The sequence below is a fragment of the Cimex lectularius genome, unplaced genomic scaffold (genome assembly GCF_000648675.2).
Source record: "Cimex lectularius strain Harlan isolate CLEC.00 unplaced genomic scaffold, Clec_2.1 scaffold331, whole genome shotgun sequence".
Classification (NCBI taxonomy): domain Eukaryota; kingdom Metazoa; phylum Arthropoda; class Insecta; order Hemiptera; family Cimicidae; genus Cimex; species Cimex lectularius.
This window is the reverse complement of record NW_019392942.1, coordinates 257,465-276,510: the sequence shown is the minus strand read 5'-3', so window position 1 is coordinate 276,510 and position 19,046 is coordinate 257,465. Positions and strand designations below refer to the sequence as shown.

The 19,046-nt window shown below is 34.4% G+C and overlaps 1 protein-coding gene and 1 non-coding gene across 3 annotated transcripts in view; both read left to right on the top strand.

Annotated features, from left to right (window-relative positions):
* The window catches only part of LOC106665560 (protein phosphatase 1 regulatory subunit 14B), a 200,309-nt gene that overhangs the window by 21,314 nt on the left and 159,949 nt on the right, over positions 1-19,046 (top strand). The gene's annotated exons all lie outside the window — the stretch shown is intronic.
* Positions 14,271-14,344, top strand: Trnan-guu. The gene has a single exon. It is a non-coding gene; the product is annotated as a tRNA-Asn (tRNA).

Sequence of the window (19,046 nt, the reverse complement as noted above, 5' to 3'; positions counted from 1 at the left end):
TCAAATATAACGGTTTTTTTCCAAATTCCTCTTTTTTTTAACGATAATGTTGAAACGACTCCTCTGAACAAAAGAAAACTTTTGTGAAAAATCCATATATAAAAGTTTTTTCCAAATACAATATGTTACAATCTTACAAACTACTCGTAAGGGCATACATTTAATTTTAAAAAACCTGAATACAAATTTTTGCGAAAAATCACAATATAGCAAGGTTCTTTCAAAGTCCTTTCTTTTTTTCGAAAACCACAAAAAACCCGATGATGTTACAACGAGTCCACTGATCAAAAGGATACTTTATATGGGGTTAGAACCTTATAAACTGCCCGTAAGGGTAGAAATTTGTTTTCCAAAACCTCAATACAATTTTTTGTGAAAAATTCAAATATAAGGGTTTTTTCAAATTCCTTTTTATTTTTTTTTTTTTAACGATAATGTTGAAAAGACTCCTCTGAACAAAAGGAAACTTTTGTGAAAAATCCAAAAATAAACGTTTTTTTCCAAATTCATTCTCTTTTAAAAAAAAACAAAAAAAAAAACCGATAATGTTGAAACGACTCCTCTGATCGAAGGGAAACATGAGATGGGGTTACAATCTTACAAACTACACGTAAGGGCATACATTTAATTAAAAATCACAATATAACAAAGTTTTTTCAAAGTCCTTTCTTTTTTTCGACAACCACAAAAAACCCGATGATGTTAAAACGAGTCCACTGATAAAAAGGATAGTTGAGATGGGGTTAAAACCTTATAAACTGCCCTTAAGGGCAGAAATTTGATTTACAAAACCTCAATACAAATTTTTGTGAAAAAGCCAAATATAACGGTTTTTCCAAATTCCTTTTCTTTAAAAAAAAATCGATAATGTTGAAACAACTTTTCTTATCAAAAGGAAACTTTTGTGAAAAATCCAAATATAAATGTTTTTTCCAAATTCATTCTCTTTAAACACACACACACACACACACACACACACAAAAATCCCTAAAATGTTGAAACGAATCCTCTGATAAAAGCAAAACTTTTGTGAAAAATCCAAATATAAAGGTTTTTTCCAAATTCCTTTCTTTTTTTTTAAAACCACAAAAAAACCCGATAATGTTAAAACGAGTCCACTGATCGAAAGGATACCTGAGATAGGGTTAGAACCTTACAAACTGCCCGTGAGGGCAAAAATTTGATTTAAAAAAACCTCAATACAATTTTTTGTGAAAAATTCAAATATAAGGGTTTTTTCAAATTCCTTTTCTTTAAAAAAAATCGATAATATTGACACAACTTTTCTTATCAAAAGGAAACTTTTGTGAAAAATCCAAATATAAATGTTTTTTCCAAATTCATTCTCTTTAAAAAAAAACACACACACACACAAACCCCTAAAATGATGAAACGAATCCTCTGATAAAAGCGAAACTTTTGTGAAAAATCCAAATATAAAGGTTTTTTCCAAATTCCTTTCTTTTTTTTGAAAACCACAAAAAAACCCGATAATGTTAAAACGAGTCCACTGATCGAAAGGATACTTGAGATGGGGTTAGAATCTTACAAACTCCACATAAGGGCATACATTTGATTTAAAAACACAATAAAAATTCAGAAAATAAATTATTTTAATAGTTTTTGCCTTTCAAATGCTCTTGACATTTTTTTACTGCTATATAATAAAGTGAATTAATTGCATAACCAATACTGCCATATTTTGTAATAACAATTTAAATTAATTAAAACTGTTTTTCTCGGCACCTAGGCCATTGGCAAGAACGGTCAGACACTTTTCTAATATTCGACCTGGTATTGCCATAAAAAATTGTATTATCGGTGACCCCAACATCATAATCTTCCACCTGCTTGTTACAAATTAATACTGCATAAATTTACAACTTATTTCCTATATTATTTTAATACTTATATAAAAATTCAGATAATATATCAGCCGCTCTCTCTCTCACNCTCTCTCTCTCTCTCTCTCTCTCTCTCTCTCTCTCTCTCTCTCTCTCTCTCTCTCTCTCTCATGCCTTTAGTTGCTCCTAGGTAATTATTAGTTAGCTTGATCTGCTCAAACAGCCAGGTCATTTATATCAATTTGTATCAATTTCAATTTGTTTAAAATGCAGTCTTTCGTTACAATGAGTGACTGCAGGCTTGCAACAGTAACATAGGAAGTGCAGGATGGCTAAAAACATCATTGGAAAAGTTCCAAGCGCTTTAAGAGCTTCTTTTATAAATAGCTGATGAATTTTCTCATAACCTTAATGAAAGTTTAAGATATAAAATAAATTATTTGGTCCTAATTATTTTATAATTTGGTTCTTAACGATCATTTTGGCGATCTTTCCCGGTTTTGGACGTCAGACACGCTTCGCCTTTATCTTATTATCAGTGTTAGGTCTAGGTAATTATTTACATTTTATATTTTAAATAATATCTTGTTTAATTATACATAAGTTGTTACTATTTGTCCTAATATTTTTCGACGAATTAGTTACTATTTTAAAATAAGAACATTTTTTTTAAATATTAGTACTTAGTTTTATAGTAAAAAATCAAAAATAAAATATTGAAATTTTTATGAGTTGTCCATGTTACATAAACCGTGCAATATAAGTCCAATAGCAATCGATTAAATGAGCAAATCTAGCTTCTTGTATTTTATAAGCTATAATCTGAAAAAGGCAATAAAGTAAATGCGTTAAAAGTCTGAACATATTTTATTAGTTAAATATAATAATTTTACTATGTACATAGACTGACTGTTATAATTTCAGCTTCCCTCGGGCTTGTGTACGCGGCATAAAACCTGAAAAGGCTTAACCTCGTTCCTTGCCTCATGAGATAATTTGTTGTACGGGCTTGGTTTAAGTGCTACAAGGGTACTCGAATAAAACGTAAGTTAACTCCTTGTCTTATATGGTGTACGTATAAAGTACCTCTATCTCTGCACCATATAACATGGGACGTTAAAGAGTCTTTTTTAATGATCTTGTTCTCACGGAGATTTTATTTAACTGTGTTTGAAGTCTTTATTTGCCCTCTTGAAGCTTGAGCTGGTACGAAAAACAAGTTCAACTTGAAAAGCATGGCTCATAAAATTTCTGTTTAACTTCGTCTTATTAATACGGATAATGTTTATATTTATCTCATTTGTATTTGATCAATAAACATAAAATATATAAGATTATATACAATTTAATTTAATTTATTTAATATAATATAATTTCCGATTCTTCTAATAACATTATCACAAAACTCGTGAGATTTCTTCCTGCGATCTGCGGGGTGATAAACCTGCAATTTGATCCATACCGATGCATTTTGCCGTCTTCAGTGTGTCTGTGTAAAATCACGTCTGAAAGACCAACTCAGCGAGGCTAGGCGGATCAAGATGATCGGTAAGGATCTCAAAATGCAAACTGTTTACCTTGGCAAAAAAATTTGGCTAAAGTGAGCGGGGTAGAATTTTAATTAATATTTAATAAACAAGGTTATGAGATTTTTTCTCATAATTGAAATTTCGATGATATCCTCTAATGTTGAGTTCGGCCATGGCTAAATATAATTATTAGTCCTCACGGACAAAAAACATTGTACGAAATTAATTTTTATAATAGTACATATCGTCGTAATGAACACGAAAAGAAGAAAAATGTGAAAAATCTCGAATAAAAATGATAATTTGCTTTTTATTATTGAAACTAAACAAATTTTTATTGATACATAATACATTCCAGTCAATGTATTGATCCTTTTTATTAACGACCTTTTGCCGTTTTTTTACCAATTCTAATAAACCGCACAAACATTTTTCAGGGCGTTTTATAACGTAATTTGACATTTTAACATATGAAAATTGACAATTTATTACATCCAGAGCCTTCTTCAGGTTAGTTATGGTACAAAATAATAATATATAATATTCAGTTACAACCTACCTGATACATATTTTTTCAACTTATCTCCAAAATCAGCTGATAAATTGGGGTCTCTTTTCTTTCTTGCTTACTGTCACTCACTCTGTCTCTCTCTCTCTCTCTCTCTCTCTCTCTCTCTCTCTCTCTCTCTCTCCCTCACTACCTCACTACCTCACTCCCTCACTCCCTCACTTCCTCTTTTTCTTACTCTCCTCCTCTATTGATATATATATATATATTGGGTTGTCCGGAAAATAATGCAGGATTTTAAGTTTTCATTAAAAAAAATCTATATAAAATATTCTGTTTACGTTTACAGGANATTATATAAAGAAATAACACATAACATTTTTTCTCAATTTATTTCACCTTTCAAATGCCTTAGATTTTTGTCGAAAATCATAAAAATTGTGATGGCTATAATGGCTCTACTTATCGAAAGGAAATTTGAGATCGCGTTAGGACCTCATAAGCATAAACGAACCAGTAAAAATTTGATCTTTTAAAATCAATTGGAATCGGAGATAAAAAATACAACCTTTCGAGAGTTTTTGTCGATTTCGTCCTTATTTATCTCACCTTCGTTATTATTACATAGAAACATTGTTCATATAGACTGAAACTAAATGTATTAATTTTTTTAATGGCTGCAATAACGTAAGTATCTGATAAAATCAAGAGGAGATATGAATTTTTATATAGAACACTAGAACAAATCTAAACCATATTGTATAAAAATTTCAATTCTATAGCTATAAAGAGTACTTAACGAGGTAAAGTGGAAGTAACAAACATACAAAAGTTTTCACTAATCAATTATAAAATAAAATTAACAACAGTAACAAAAATATGTGCCATATAAATTAAATAAAATTGATTATTGACCTAAAATGATTCTTTGTTTTTTACAGGCTTTTAATATTCTTGTTATCACTACATTTCTTGAACATACAAGAAGATTTTAGTTTATAAATGAATCTAAGCTTTGGTATTAATTAGGGGAGAAATAGATTTTAACGTTCGAATGGTTTAGTTTTCTAAAATTTATAAAGAGACTCCGCCAAGGGTACATTCTTTCGTTACTTTAGCGTTAACGGTCGAAATTTATCTCTTGTTGGATATACTCATTATTCCGTTCATAATATATTTAAATTTGTTTACAACCGGATCTTAAAAGCCAATCGGAAATCAGCAGATAATCTGAGACAGTAAATGTAGCATTATAAATAACGGTTTACAACTTGCTCTCTGGCTTATAACCCCAGCAATAAAACAGAAGGATTTACCGTCCGATACAGCAGACGAGCCCGTATAAAACTAAATAAAGGATATAGACATCAATTTTAGAAAGGATAATAATGAGCCTAGGTTGAGTAGGATTAGCATTTAATCTCTGACGCATTTTAATACCTTTTCACTCCACCAAGGGTTCCATAACAGATATGTTTTTAGCCTATGTTTATTTTTAATTATAAAAGTTCATTTATAACCTGAGTTAGAATTGGGGCAAGTACGCAACTAAAGTGTTGTAATGCACTTATTACAACATCGATAACCTTAGAGACCACAGTGGCCATTATCATTATCGTACTCTCCTGTACTACATAGTTAGTCCTGGGTAGGATTCTAGAGTTCGACCTTGGAATTTTGATAATTTGAATCGAGCACAGCAAATTCTGTGGTCCGACCTCTTCCCCGAGGACACGTTCTGTGTGCGAATTTGGTATTGTTACTGCAAAGAAAGTAAAATAATGATTCATGATAGAATGAATCTATTTTTTATATTTCCATGGCAACAAAACAAATGAGGAGAGGAAGATAAAAGAGAGAGAGAGAAAGGGATAGGGAGAGAGAGAGAAAGAGAGATAACGAAAACGAGGCGGCGAGAGAATGAGAGAGAGAAAAAAAAAGATAACGAGAGGAGAAGGCGAGAGGCTAAGAGAGAGGATGAAGAAAAAAGACAATGAGAAAAGAGGGTGAGTGAGAAGAAGAGATTCATTGATTGAACTATTTATTTATTATTAACACAATTTTTTTTTTGTGAGAGGGACGGAGAGAGAGAAGAAAAAAAAGGAGAGGGAGAGAAAAGCGAGAAAGAATGAGGGAATGAGATAGAGAAAGAAAAAGAACGAAAGAAAAAGAAGAAGAAAATGAGGGAGAAGTGAGAGTGAACGAATAGAGAGGAAAATAAAAAAGGAAAATGAAAGAGAGGCAGATAAAGAAAGAGTGGGAGAGGGTTGATGGTAAAGAAAAGGAAGCAATAGGGGTGGGAGGCAAGGAGGGAGAGAGGGGGAGAGAGATAATGAGAGCGAGAAGGCGAGATATTAAGAGAGAGGATGACGGGAAAAAAATGCGAAAGGTAAATAGATAGATTGAGAGGGTAAGTGAAAAGGAGAGATTGATTGATTGAACTGTTTATTAATAGACAACACAAGGTTTGTTCTCAACTACAACTAACAGGAGAAAAAGAGGGAGGTAGAGAAAGAGAGAGAGAGAGAGAGAGAGAGAGAGAGAGAGAGAGAGAGAGAGTGAGTGAGAACGAAATAATGAATGACTAACAGAGACGGAGAGAGAAAATAAATATAAGGAGAGGGAGGGAAAACTAAGAAGAAAACGAAACGAAAGAAAGAGAACGAAAGATAAAGAAAGAGAAAATGAGAGCGAAGTGAGAGTGAGTGAGTAGAGAGGATTAGAGAAAATTAAAATGAAAGAGAACAGCGAGAGAGAGAGTGAGAGAGGGAGAGAATGAGAGGTTAGAGAAAATGAGGTGAAAGGACAGAGAGTAATTTTTTTCAATTTCTTTTCTTACCTTCTACAATTGACTATTTAAGATGAAGTAGACTTCTTCCTGATGTCAATTAAAAAATTTAAAATTGGAAGTAATTGTGAAGTTGGGTTGAATGCTCTTAAGTGGCTGAATCATTCTCTCCATTGCAACCAGCAATTAATCACCCACGGTAATTATTATGGTTATTATTGGAAACAATATTTTGTAAAATTGAATTAGTTAAAGTGGTACATGCTAAAGAGTTGAGATTAAAAAAATTGTCTTACAAAAAAAATTCCTAGGTCTTTAATAACCAAGGTATAATCCCTAGGTCAATTTTCAGTTTTTGAGATTACAAGTTGATATTTAACTTGGTTTGCGTGTTTTTATTATGGATAAGACACTAAAAGTAATAAAACATGCGCTTATTTTATATAAAATTTAACTAACAAAACCGTTCACGTAAGTTCTTCAGTATTTGTGCTGTGTTCGATGATAGTATTTTTGTTTTTGTAACTTCTTGTACAATATATAAAATTGAAAGTTAAATTTATTACGTGACAAGCTAGTTGTGTTTCGAATCGAATATCTCCGTTTTCAAAGATGCGTAGGTGAGATCAAACTATTACTTCTCGTTTCACGTCCAAGAGAGGAAAAATGGGTAGAAACCTGCGAATCAGGCTATGATTAGCGGATTAAGACCTTGTTCCATGAGCAATGATAAATTATATCGCTCACCGCCCGAACAGCAATTACCAGAGACCGTTGCTTTCTATACATTTCCATTTTAATTCTTTTTATGGTTAAGACCGCCTATTAATTTAACAAAACGGCTCGTTATAAACGGTGAATTTTTTTTTACAACTCCACATTCATACCTACAGAAAAGTAGGTGTAAGACCTGATCTGCGTCCGTCCAATGATGATGGTGATCCTTGGCAACTAACCTTTGCCGACGTTAGACAACTAAGCTGTGTGGCCAACTTCAATTCAGTCGCCGACAACGAATGGCGGGTAATGTTGTGGATGACAATTCAAAAAATTTCAGATTATAAGGTTTGGAGTCTGATGAGATCTGAACGATTATCAGTTCTGTACAGTAGAAGTCCATATGTCCATATCATGGCAGATTATAGTCGTTTTGTTTGTTGATGTAAATTAAGAACCCTTGTCGTCTTTTAAGCAATTGAATCTTGCATTTAAATTTTGACGTTTGACTCTCATAGATTCCATGTAGGGACAGGGATAAAAGAGGCGGCCACAAGACCTACTGTACCTCGATCTGAATTGGTCAATTGTGCTCCCCCTTTTTTTTATAACTCACTGCCCAGCTTCAGGTTATTAACCAGCCTCCGTAGCTTTGGCAGCGGCTCCTTGAAGTAGGATCTTGCTTGGGGTTTTTCTTGTCCTAGTTGCAAGAACCTGCATCTACATAGACCTAACAAATGTGTTCTGCCGTCTACTTCTCTTCCTGGCAGTGTCTCCACAGTGTTTCTTCTGTCTGTACTCCTATCTGGTGCATGTGCTTTCTTATGTGGCATTGCCCTGTCAGGAGTCCAAATTCCAAGTAAAAGGAATGCCAAGTACAAGGAATGGGAAGATTATTGAAGTTTAGATTTCACATACAGGAGGTAAAAATCCGTGTATGTAGATTTGGTATAGTTAATCTTGATTCTCCATTGGTGGAGCCGAGATTCAAATGTGTCTGTGTGATTAATGTGACGTCGTGGATCTTTGTCGGAGGTATTAACGTGTCACCGGCAAAGGTAAAAATGAAGGTGTTAGGGTGAGTTAGTTGATCAGCCATATTTGTAAAGGAGGGAAGCAAGTAGGCTGTGGGACATTAGCGAGAATCAAGTATATGGATGAGAACGAAGTATTTTGAAGGGGGGAGGTGATGATCTGTAAGATATGAGTTTAGAATAGTATAATAACATATAAATTAGACGGTAGGATGCCCTTGAGCTTCCGAGGAGTCCTGGATGTTGTATCCTGTCAATCACCTGGCATATGTGCGGAAGACACCTGGGAATCACTACACAGGCAACAGTAGTTTTTCCAGTATCTTACCGTGATAGGTAAAAGGCTGATTGGTCTGTAAGGACTAGGAAGGTGGGTTGGTTTGTTTGGTTTAGGAATAATCTTTATTGAAGAGAATTTTCATATGGTTAAGAAGTGGGTAGTGTGTAGGACAATGTTGAGGACATACGAGAATATTGCGTGAATTAAAAAAATATACTTATCGCCTACTGTTGAGCAAATCGTATACAAGCTAATTATATACAAACATGACCGATCTGTCAGACCAAGAGGCAGTGGGGAGAGAAACCGCCAGTGCTGGAACTCTCCGTTTTTTGTTGAGAGGGTTAACATAGTAGGTCAAGTGGCAATCATCGTTTTAGATGACTTGGAAGATTAAAAGGGTGGGACGTTGAGAAAAGGGTTTGGGCTTGTGGGATAGGTAAAAATGGAAACTGAGGAAGCTCATTCTGTTCAGATCCTTTACCAATGCAATTTGAAGATCTTTATGGATCATTTCGTTACGTAGAATGGAGGATATTGTTGAGGATATTGAAACGATTGGATTCGATGGACGTTGGAAGATTCCTGAAAGAAGCCGAGCCTCGCAGTTTGACTTCGAAGTCTATATAGGTCTGATGAGTGTTTTGTAAGCGGTAGGTTTGTTATGTACGATTAGTGTTGATTTTGGTTCCAGTAGGTGTCTGAGTCTTGACCAAATCTCTGGTTAAGTTCTTGTCTTTTTAATTTAGTTTGCTATCTAAGTAAAGCCCAAGGTATTGGATTTAGTTGGTTGGTCGTATTACTCTGATGAACCGACTATTTCATGCATCAGTATGAGGTTCAGATGTTGGATTATTTTGTGGCTAGGATAGGATTGAGTATGTAATTAGGTTTGCGGTGTCGTCCTCAGTGTGAATTTAATATCAGGTTTTGGATGATGACGAGACAATGAAAGAACAGGGTTTCATTTTATCAAGCCATTTAAATAATCTGCCTCATCTCAAGTGTAATGTACGTTGTTTTTAAATACATGATTCAATGCCTTCATTATGTCAGATTTAACTACAAGGCTTTGATTTCTTCAATTTTGTATTTGGTAGAGCTTTGCTATTAGATTTGATTTAAAATCGTTTAATCTATCAGCGTTGATTTTTGTCCGAGAGTTTGGGCAGTCCACATCTTTGGTTAAGTTCTTGTCTATTATCCATGTAAGTTTACTATCTAAGTAAAGCCCTAAAAATTGGACTTAGTTGGGTGGTCGTACAGGTGGGCAGGTCTGAATTTTGAAATTTTGGTCGTAAACTTTACTTGTTGGATTTTTCGCTTGTTCAACCTGACCCGCCATTTAGTGCATCAGTCGGTATGAAGTTCAGATGTTGTTGGACTATTTCAGTGGCTTTGCTATTAGGTTTGATATAAAATTTTTAAATTTATTAGCTCTGTATTTGTTTATTTTTGAGAAATGATGTAAGGTTCATCTTTCTCACGAAGATCCTCGTTTAGTTTTGCTAGTGCGCCTCGGACAATACGTATGAAGAAGTCGAGCGTATCAACGAGCCCGTTCAACTTGTTAAGAAGATAGGTCAGTAGGAAATAAATCTCTTCAAGTTGAAAAAAAGAAAATTGCAAGTCGAATAAAAGGAAGTGCATGAGAAATCCCCCGCGAACAACAATGGGTCGCGTTTTGTAATGGATCTGCCTATTTGAGCGCTCGTTGAACCGGAATATTTCTCAAACAAATACTTCCGCCGGATCGGCCCGCGAACGGTCCCTAACGGGAAATTTAATCGGTACCATTGGAATCGGCGTAAAACTGGTTTCTTTTTCGCTTTAACAATTTTCTCTGAGCTTTCACGAGTGTGATAGGAATCGCAGAAATTAAATCACAAGCGATGACGGTTAACAGGTGGAACCGACTGATTCTCCGGGCGTTTATTAAACCGGATTTTCTTGAATTACTACTAGGCAGCGATCCGTTACGAGTGCTATTGGAGATATATTAAACATCCCGAAGCAATCCACCCGCTATTTCAAGGAACAAAAGGTTCAGCGAAAAATAAAGAAGCGAAGATCCAAACTGCGTAAATGGTTAATTCAAAGATACAATGTATGCTAAACAAATTGCTGTTTCAAACAAAAACACTTGATTTTATATAGAAAGTAATTAACATACAAAACATAGCTTATTGTGCTTCAATGTCATTAGCTTCATTTCAGCACAATCCCACGCTAGTCCCACTCATTGCGGTTCGGAAAATCTTAACGGACCCAAGGTCATCGTCAATCCTGACCAAAATCTGGACTAGTGGGTGTCGGAGGGTTTATCTTGTTCGAACTTCTTTGCAGTTAACCAAAGCTGTTAACTTTATGACAATTTTTCGACATTCTTTCTGTTTTCAGAAATAATTACAGTTCAAAGAACCCTTGAAACCTTTATACACTGTCCATAAAAAAATTTTTTTTACGACCCTTGTAAATCAACAGCCACTAGTTATTTTTAACCAGTGAAAGCCTGGAGCCACAATTCATAGGTTATTGCAGGGACAGGCTCAAATTGCCTACTCGCATAAAGCATAAAGAGCAATTAAAGCTTCGAGAAGAACTTCGGACAGTCAAACTTTTAGGTTTATTGGACCTGTACGTACGATGACCTTAATATTTACATTCTATGAAAAAATTCGAATAAAAATACCCGATGCAGTGAACAGGACAAAAGATACCCAGTTAATGACAAAGGCGGTAGGTAGTCACCACAGGTGAAATTCTAATCCCTGGGGACAGTGGTTGGAACCAACCCGCATGGGCATCAATGTGAAACAATCTATGCTATACTTTTTGTTTGAAACTACACTGCCCATCAGAAAACCGGGTTTTTCACGCAAAAAAGGGCCAACTTGAAAATGCATATTTTTCTCAGGCTTTTATGTCACAGGCCTGCGCTCTTAAAAAAAATTACGCTGAACAAGATAGTTTTCTAAATGTTTTCCAAGCTTCAGTCATCGGTAAATTCAAAAATTCGGGTACATGTTAATTTTTGCATTTTTACGAAAACTTCAAATTGATCTGTGGAGCCAGGAAATCTTCTTTGGAGCGGCGTCCTAGGGTCTTGTTGGGGTTTGGGCAAAAAACGTGATTTTTTTACGTGCACATGGAAAAAATAGATCACATTCTCTTCCGATTTTTGAGTATGCATAAATTTTGAACTGTCTGTTTTTGCACATTTCACACTCTTTAAATTTTGTTCCGAGGACTTAATTAAAAATGAACATGGAAGTGATTTTACTTTATCTTATTTTGACCTTTTGGGATGGGCTCCTGCTGACGATAACCACTTATTTACTTCATCACGGAAATTCAACTTTTCCTTCCAATTTCGCAAGTGTTGTGGCAGTTTGGATTCAAATAACGCATTAAAGTCGGGAGAAAGAGTGATCGGTTTTTATCCATGAGCACGTCAAAAACCATGTTTCACCCCCTTCTCAAACGGTTGAGAAATCTGGCAAGTGGAAGGTCACCAATTGAAAGCTTATTAAAATTTCCTATCGATTGGTATAGTGCCCCACTCAAAGAGGATTTCCTGACTCCACATCTCAATTTAAAATTTTCGTAAAAAGTGCAAAAATTAACATAGTCTCAAATTTTCGCATTTACTGATGAAGAACTGAGCTAGAAAAACACTGAAAAAACCAACTTGTTCAGCGTAAAATCTTCTAAAAAATGAGCCTAGGTCTGTGTCTTAAAAGCCTAAGAAAATATGTATTTTCAAAGTTGGGCATTTTTTCGTGCAAAAACCACCAAGGTGGTAGGTTTTTTTTGATGGGCTGTGTAGTTCCAAAAAAAGTCTAGCATAGATTGTTTCAAATTGATTTCTTTGCTGATTGATTCCAATCCACTCTCCAGGTATTAGATTTTCACCGGTGGTGACCACCTACCACCTTTGTCATTCACTGGGGTCTTTTTCTCCCTGTCCGCTGTATCGGAATATTCAATAGAAAATAGAATTTTTCAAAAAATCTAAATTTTAAGATCATGATATCAACAGGTCAAATTATCCTAAAAGTTTGACTGTCTGAAGTTTTCCCGACGCTTTAATTGCTCTTATTTATGCGAGTAGACGATTGGAGCCTCTACCTGCATTCACTTATGAATTGTGGCTCCAGGTTCCCCTGGTGAAAAATAAGTAGTGGCTGTTGATTTCCAAGGGCCGTTGCGAATTCTAAAAAAAATCATTTCAAAGTTTGTCAACAACTGCTTGGATAAAACTATTTACAAACAAAAGCTCCACAAACCCCAAGCTAATTGTAATTTCTTTAAAATTTACTTTTATTGAACGAAATTATGAATACCAGCAAGTGTATTCTGAAGAACTTGATTAATCCTGTTAGTTGTACACCGGCTCCTCGACGTTGATAATTAGAAATTGGTACAGTTTTTCATCTGAGGTTGGGCAACAATAAGTCAATATCTGAAAGTATTCGAACCGTTATCCACATATCTCAGAACCATCATCAGGCCGACATACAGCAGAAAATGCTGGGAAGGGTAGAAGATCATATCGTAGATCAATTTCTGATCATCCTGCATCCTGTTTTTCTGTCCCTTTTGGATCATAGTGCGACTTTTAGGATATCGGAGAGAACCTATCCGAGCCTTTCTATACATTATACTGTCTCTATGAATAGACCCAACACTGAGTATGGCGTCTGATTGACCAAAACAGAGCAGGGTGACCAAAGTACATGGTCATCACCATACAGGCCAAATGTTTATTGTTTACGAAACTATCAACCGTAAGGTATTGGTTGAAATGAAAAAGCTGCCACGAGCGGGATTCGAACCCACGACCATAGGCTAAATTCGCCGCAGCTCTACCACTTGAGCAATCGTGACTTCGATCCAATCGGACACCAACTTCCCATCTCAACCTATCTTTTGAATTTTCCTTCCTTTTTGCCATTTTTCAAACGTCCTGTAATCAGGATTCGATTCTCGGCGACAAATGTGCCACTAGCTTTTTCATTTCAACTACCTTACATAATGATTAACGATAAACTAACTTGCAACTATATGAAATTATGCATTTTAGATCAATCCAGATTATCTGATTAAAAAAGATAATTAACTTTTCGTTAAACTGACTGTTTCAAACGAGTCCTTTCGGCTTGTATGCTTGAGGTTACGGAAAGGCAATAAGATTATCCCATTCTATTAACGTCCTGCTTTTAACAGACGTTTGTATTGCTGTGCCAATCTTACCCTATACGAGATGAACGGAAATGCAACGAGCGTGTACACAGGATTAACAGAATACTGCGACTGACGCTTACCCGCTCGAGGCGTACCTTTAACATACTTCACTTTGTTCCTAACGGTTTTAGCAAGTTAACGCTCTGATCACTTTAAGTGAAAGTATTTGAACTTTTAACGGGTACCTGAGGTTGGAAATAAAGAAAAAAAGAGTAAATATCGATTTATAGGCAATAAACTGTAAACAAAGATCGAGACAGTTTTACTTTATTCATGCCAAATATAAAATAATTAAATTTATTTCTTTGTCCGAGTAGATCGAAGTCACGATAGCTCAAGTGGTTAGAGCAGCGACGTGTTGAGCCGAACGTCGCGGGTTCGAATCCCGCTCGTGACACTAACTTTTTCAATACTTTTTAAAAGGATAGTTCCTACTCACAGTAAGTTGTTTTGCAACGATCCGGCTTTCGAGCCTTTTAGCTCATCATCAGGTTGAAGGACTTCTACAACCACGTCTCTGGACATGAATTGCCAAAGTGAACCGCTGATACCTCCGCCAATGCGACGTTCCAATTATCAGCTGATTTTTTAATGACGCTCAACTTGAACGTGTGAAACGCGGAACTTATAACACAAATAAATATTAGAATAATAAATACTTAATATTACTATAAATTACTATAAAAACAATAACAATTAAAATAATTAGATTAATTATTTGGATGTTTGATATTATTTATGTACATATTCAAAATGGGAGGCAGATCAAAATCTGTTTTATTATTAATGCATTTATCACCATGTTCAATTTTACATTTTTTAATTTCAAATTTCTCAAACCAATCTAGTTCTTTCCCTTTGTTGAAACTATGTAACATTCTTGTATTTAAATTTGAATTGAAATTATGTTTTGTTTCTTTTAGATGGTCCTTAAATTCCGAAAATTTGCTCGATTTAGGCGTGTTCTTTTACTCTTGTTTTTAGACCTAAAACTGTCCATAATAAACAACCTAACAGAAATAGACGTATATAGAAAACCCACAACTACAGACACTATGATACCAGCGGATTCTTCCCACCCATTGTCCCAAAAGACTGCTGGTTTCATTTGGCCCATAGACCGGATGTTAAAACTTCCGCTAACACCTGATAATTATAAAAAAGAATTAAAAACTATTATAACCTTAGCAAAAAACAACGGGTATCAAGAAATATTTATTGATAGGTTGCTAGTTAAAAGAATAAAAAAATTAACTTTAAACGAATCAACAATAGGACTCAGTCACCCCACCATAAATGAATCATAAGGTTTCCGTTGTTTGCCATACATTGGTGAATTATCGGAAAAAGTTAATAAAATTTTTAAAGAAGAAGGTTTTAGAATAGCTTATAGAAGTACGGGTTCACTTAAAAACATCCTCTCGAAACCTAAAGACAAAGTAGACAACTTGGCAAAAAGTGGGGTTTAACAACTCAATTGTAATGATTGTGATATTAAATATATAGGACAAAGCGGTAGATAAATAAAAACAAGAGTAAAAGAACACTCGCCTAAATCGAGCAAATTTGCGGAATTTAAGGACCATCTAGAAGAAACAAAAAATAATTTCAATTCAAATTTAAATACAAGAGTGTTACTTAGTTTCAACAAAGGGAAAGAACTAGATTGGTATGAGAAATGTGAAATTAAAAAATGTAAAATTGAACATGGTGATAAATGCATTAATAATATAACAGTTTTTGATCTGCCTCCCATTTTGAATATGTACATAAATAATATCAAACATCCAAATAATTAAACTAATTATTTTAATTGCTATTATTTTTATAGTAATTTATAGTAATATTAAGTATTTATTATTCTAATATTTATTTGTGTTATAATTTCCGCGTTTCGAACGTTCAAATTGAGCGTCATTAAAAAAATCAGCTGATAATTGGAACGTCGCATTGGCGGAGGTATCAGCGGTTTCACTTTGGCAATTCATGTCGAGAGACGTGGTTGTAGAAATCCTTCAACCTGATGATGAGCTAAAAGGCTCGAAAACCGGATCGTTGCAAAACAACTTACTGTGAGTAGGAACTATCCTTTTAAAAAGTATTGAACACTACACTCACTCCATCAGTTATCATTTCTACTAACTTTTTCATTTCAACCAAAACCTTAAATAAAAAGATTAATTAATTGAAAGAAATAATTTGGTAAATTGGCAAAAATATAATGGATTATCATCACTATTTCTTGCTAGAATCATAGTGAATTTGATTGAGAAAAAATCCGTATAAAAACATCTCTTTCTATAAGGCGATAATTTACATATATACAATTTTAATCAGGCCTCGGGATTAATCAGCTAAATGCGTTAAATCCCTCGAAATGCAGAGTTGTCGGGATTTGCTAAAAGTCATCAGGATGCGTCTTATCATAATCCCCGACATTCCGGGGGCATGCTAATTTAATTTTCCCTCTCCATAGAAACGATTAAGGAAGGAGGAGACGGGTTGACAAAAATTTTCAATTTTCTCGAATAAGGATGATATCGTTCAATCTTCAACTGGGTTTTAATCAACCAGTTTAAACACTACTTTTCCTCCGTAGATAACCAAGACGCTCAGAATTGAATCCAGTTTTCTATTCAGTTATAATTGCTCGATTTTCAAACTTTAGCTCGATCTTATATCCTGTTTTTTTTATTGTAAGTGACGTTTTTCCTAAAGTTTTTAACGAGAAGTAGATTATTGTCTGTAACTTTCGAATAACGATGAAGTTGGAAATTGTAAAAAGGTCAACATTTTTTATGCTGATATTATATTCAAATTGTAATTCTCATTTAAAAGTTATTAATAACATAGGTCTAAGAGAGGACTACTTCTACCTTATAATAAATATTGGAAAAATTATTTATGATTTCTAGTCTAGTTTAAAATTTTTACCTTTTTTTTGGAGAAAAATTATACAGGGTACCTCAAGCCCACTTCAAATTCAAAATTTCCAATACGTCCTTATAATGCTAATAAATCATTATGAAGGATTTTTTACGCTGAAAACAATGGTGTAATCGGATTTTAAATTGGTCAAAAAATGACAAAGTTAAAGCAAAATGTTTTAAAAAATTGGTCATTTTCTTACTTACAAGTGCAAGTTACAAATTTCCAGATTTTTGAAAAATTGTACGACCTCGTGGTTAACCTGTTTGGATTTATTAAAAATATGTTTACAATTTTTATCTTCAAAATTGATAACACCATCTAAATTTTAGAAGCGAACATAAAATTTGGTAAAATCGAAAAAGATAAAATAATTTGGCCAAATCTGGCCTATTAGGTCTTTTAAAAAAATAAAATCTATTCTTGATCTTTTTCTCGTAAGGGCTTATAAGGGACATATTGACTGGACTATTAACCAAGAAAGAAAAGTTTCATATTTTTATTTTATTTAAGCATATTATTTGATACTTTATCTATAGAGCAAAGTTAAAAATTACAATATACATTGAGTCCTTTTTAGATGGCCTAGCTGAATTTGTTTTGAACAAATGACGCTATTTAAAAAAATTAACCTTTTTTGTATAAAAATTATACGAGGTATTTCTGGCCCAGAACTTCAAAATTTCAAAAACGACCCTATACATCAAATACTTTAAGGAATTTTTTATGCTAAAAACAATGGTGCAATCGGAAATTGGTCAAAAATAACAAAGTTATGGCAAAACGTTTGGATAAAAAATTTTGTTTGCTATTTATTAATCACATTTCATGTTTGATCTGCCTGATTTGATCAAAAATGCGAAGATTTGCTCTTTTTAACCATTCTTCACCAGTGCTCAGAGCTATAGAGTCAGGGAAGATGGATTGACAACAATTTTCTATCCTTTGCTGCAGTTCTTCAACTGAGGTTGCTGGGTTATGATTGGCGTTGACACTGTTTTTTAAATGGCCCCACATAAAATAGTCAAGTGAAGTTAATTCGGTGACCGAGGAGGCCAACAGATCGGACCATGAGGTCCTATCCACCTGTCCCGGAAGTGACGATTCAAATAACGTCTCACCTGCAAAGAATTGTGTGCGGGGCATCCATCAAGGTGTAGAATCATTTTTTGTAGTTGTTGCAGAGTAACATCGTCTAATAATGTTGGTAAAACCTCCCTCAAAATATTGAAGAACTGAGCACCATTTAAATTATTTTCGTAGAAGTAAGACCCAATTAATTTATTTCCGAGAAGTCCACGCGGTGATACTGTGAAACACCTGATGATGACAAGAGTACGAAATTCACGGATTTTTCTCTATCCACGTTCGAAAATTCCAACTTGGAATCCATAGAATATATGGAAGAATGTTTTCATCAGCCTCCTAAATCGACATTTGTGCAACGAATGTCTGTCATCATCAGCGCTCCGAAGTCCCTGGACAAGATGAGAACGATAGGGCTTAAAATTCTAAGTCCGGAGTACATCTATAATTTTATTTTTTGAAAAACCTAAAACCCTTCCAACATTTCGGAGAGAGGAACTCGAATTTCCGCGAACATATAGTAAAATCTTTTTATTTCAGGCTTTGGTTGAAATGAAAAAGCTAGGGTCACGAGCGGGATTCGAACCCACGACCTTCTGCTCAATATGCCGCTTCTCTAACCAATTGAGCTATGAAGTTAGAGCAGCGGCGTATTGAACAGAAGGTCGTTGGTTCGAATCCCGCTCGCCACACTAGCTTTTTCATTTCAACCAAAACCTTACATAAAAAGATTAATTAATTGAAAGAAGTAATTTGGTCAAGCAAACCACTAAGCAAAATGGATTAATTATATTGTAGATAACGGAGGACATACATATTAAACAAAAGACATCATTGTGGGATTAAAATTTAGTGACACAGTTTCATTGGTTAAATTTCTTCTAGGGTTAGTGTCGTACATTCCAAAATACATCCATCTCCAAATGTAGCAGCATAGTTTGTGAGTTGGTGACTCCTATGCTACATTACAGAATCTGCACGTCCTGAGATGTGTTATACTAATCTCCTTATTTTAAAGTCATTTTGTTGTTGATGAACTTTAAAGTTTGATCTTTCTTCAGATGTCCGTCTATTCTCGCTGGTTT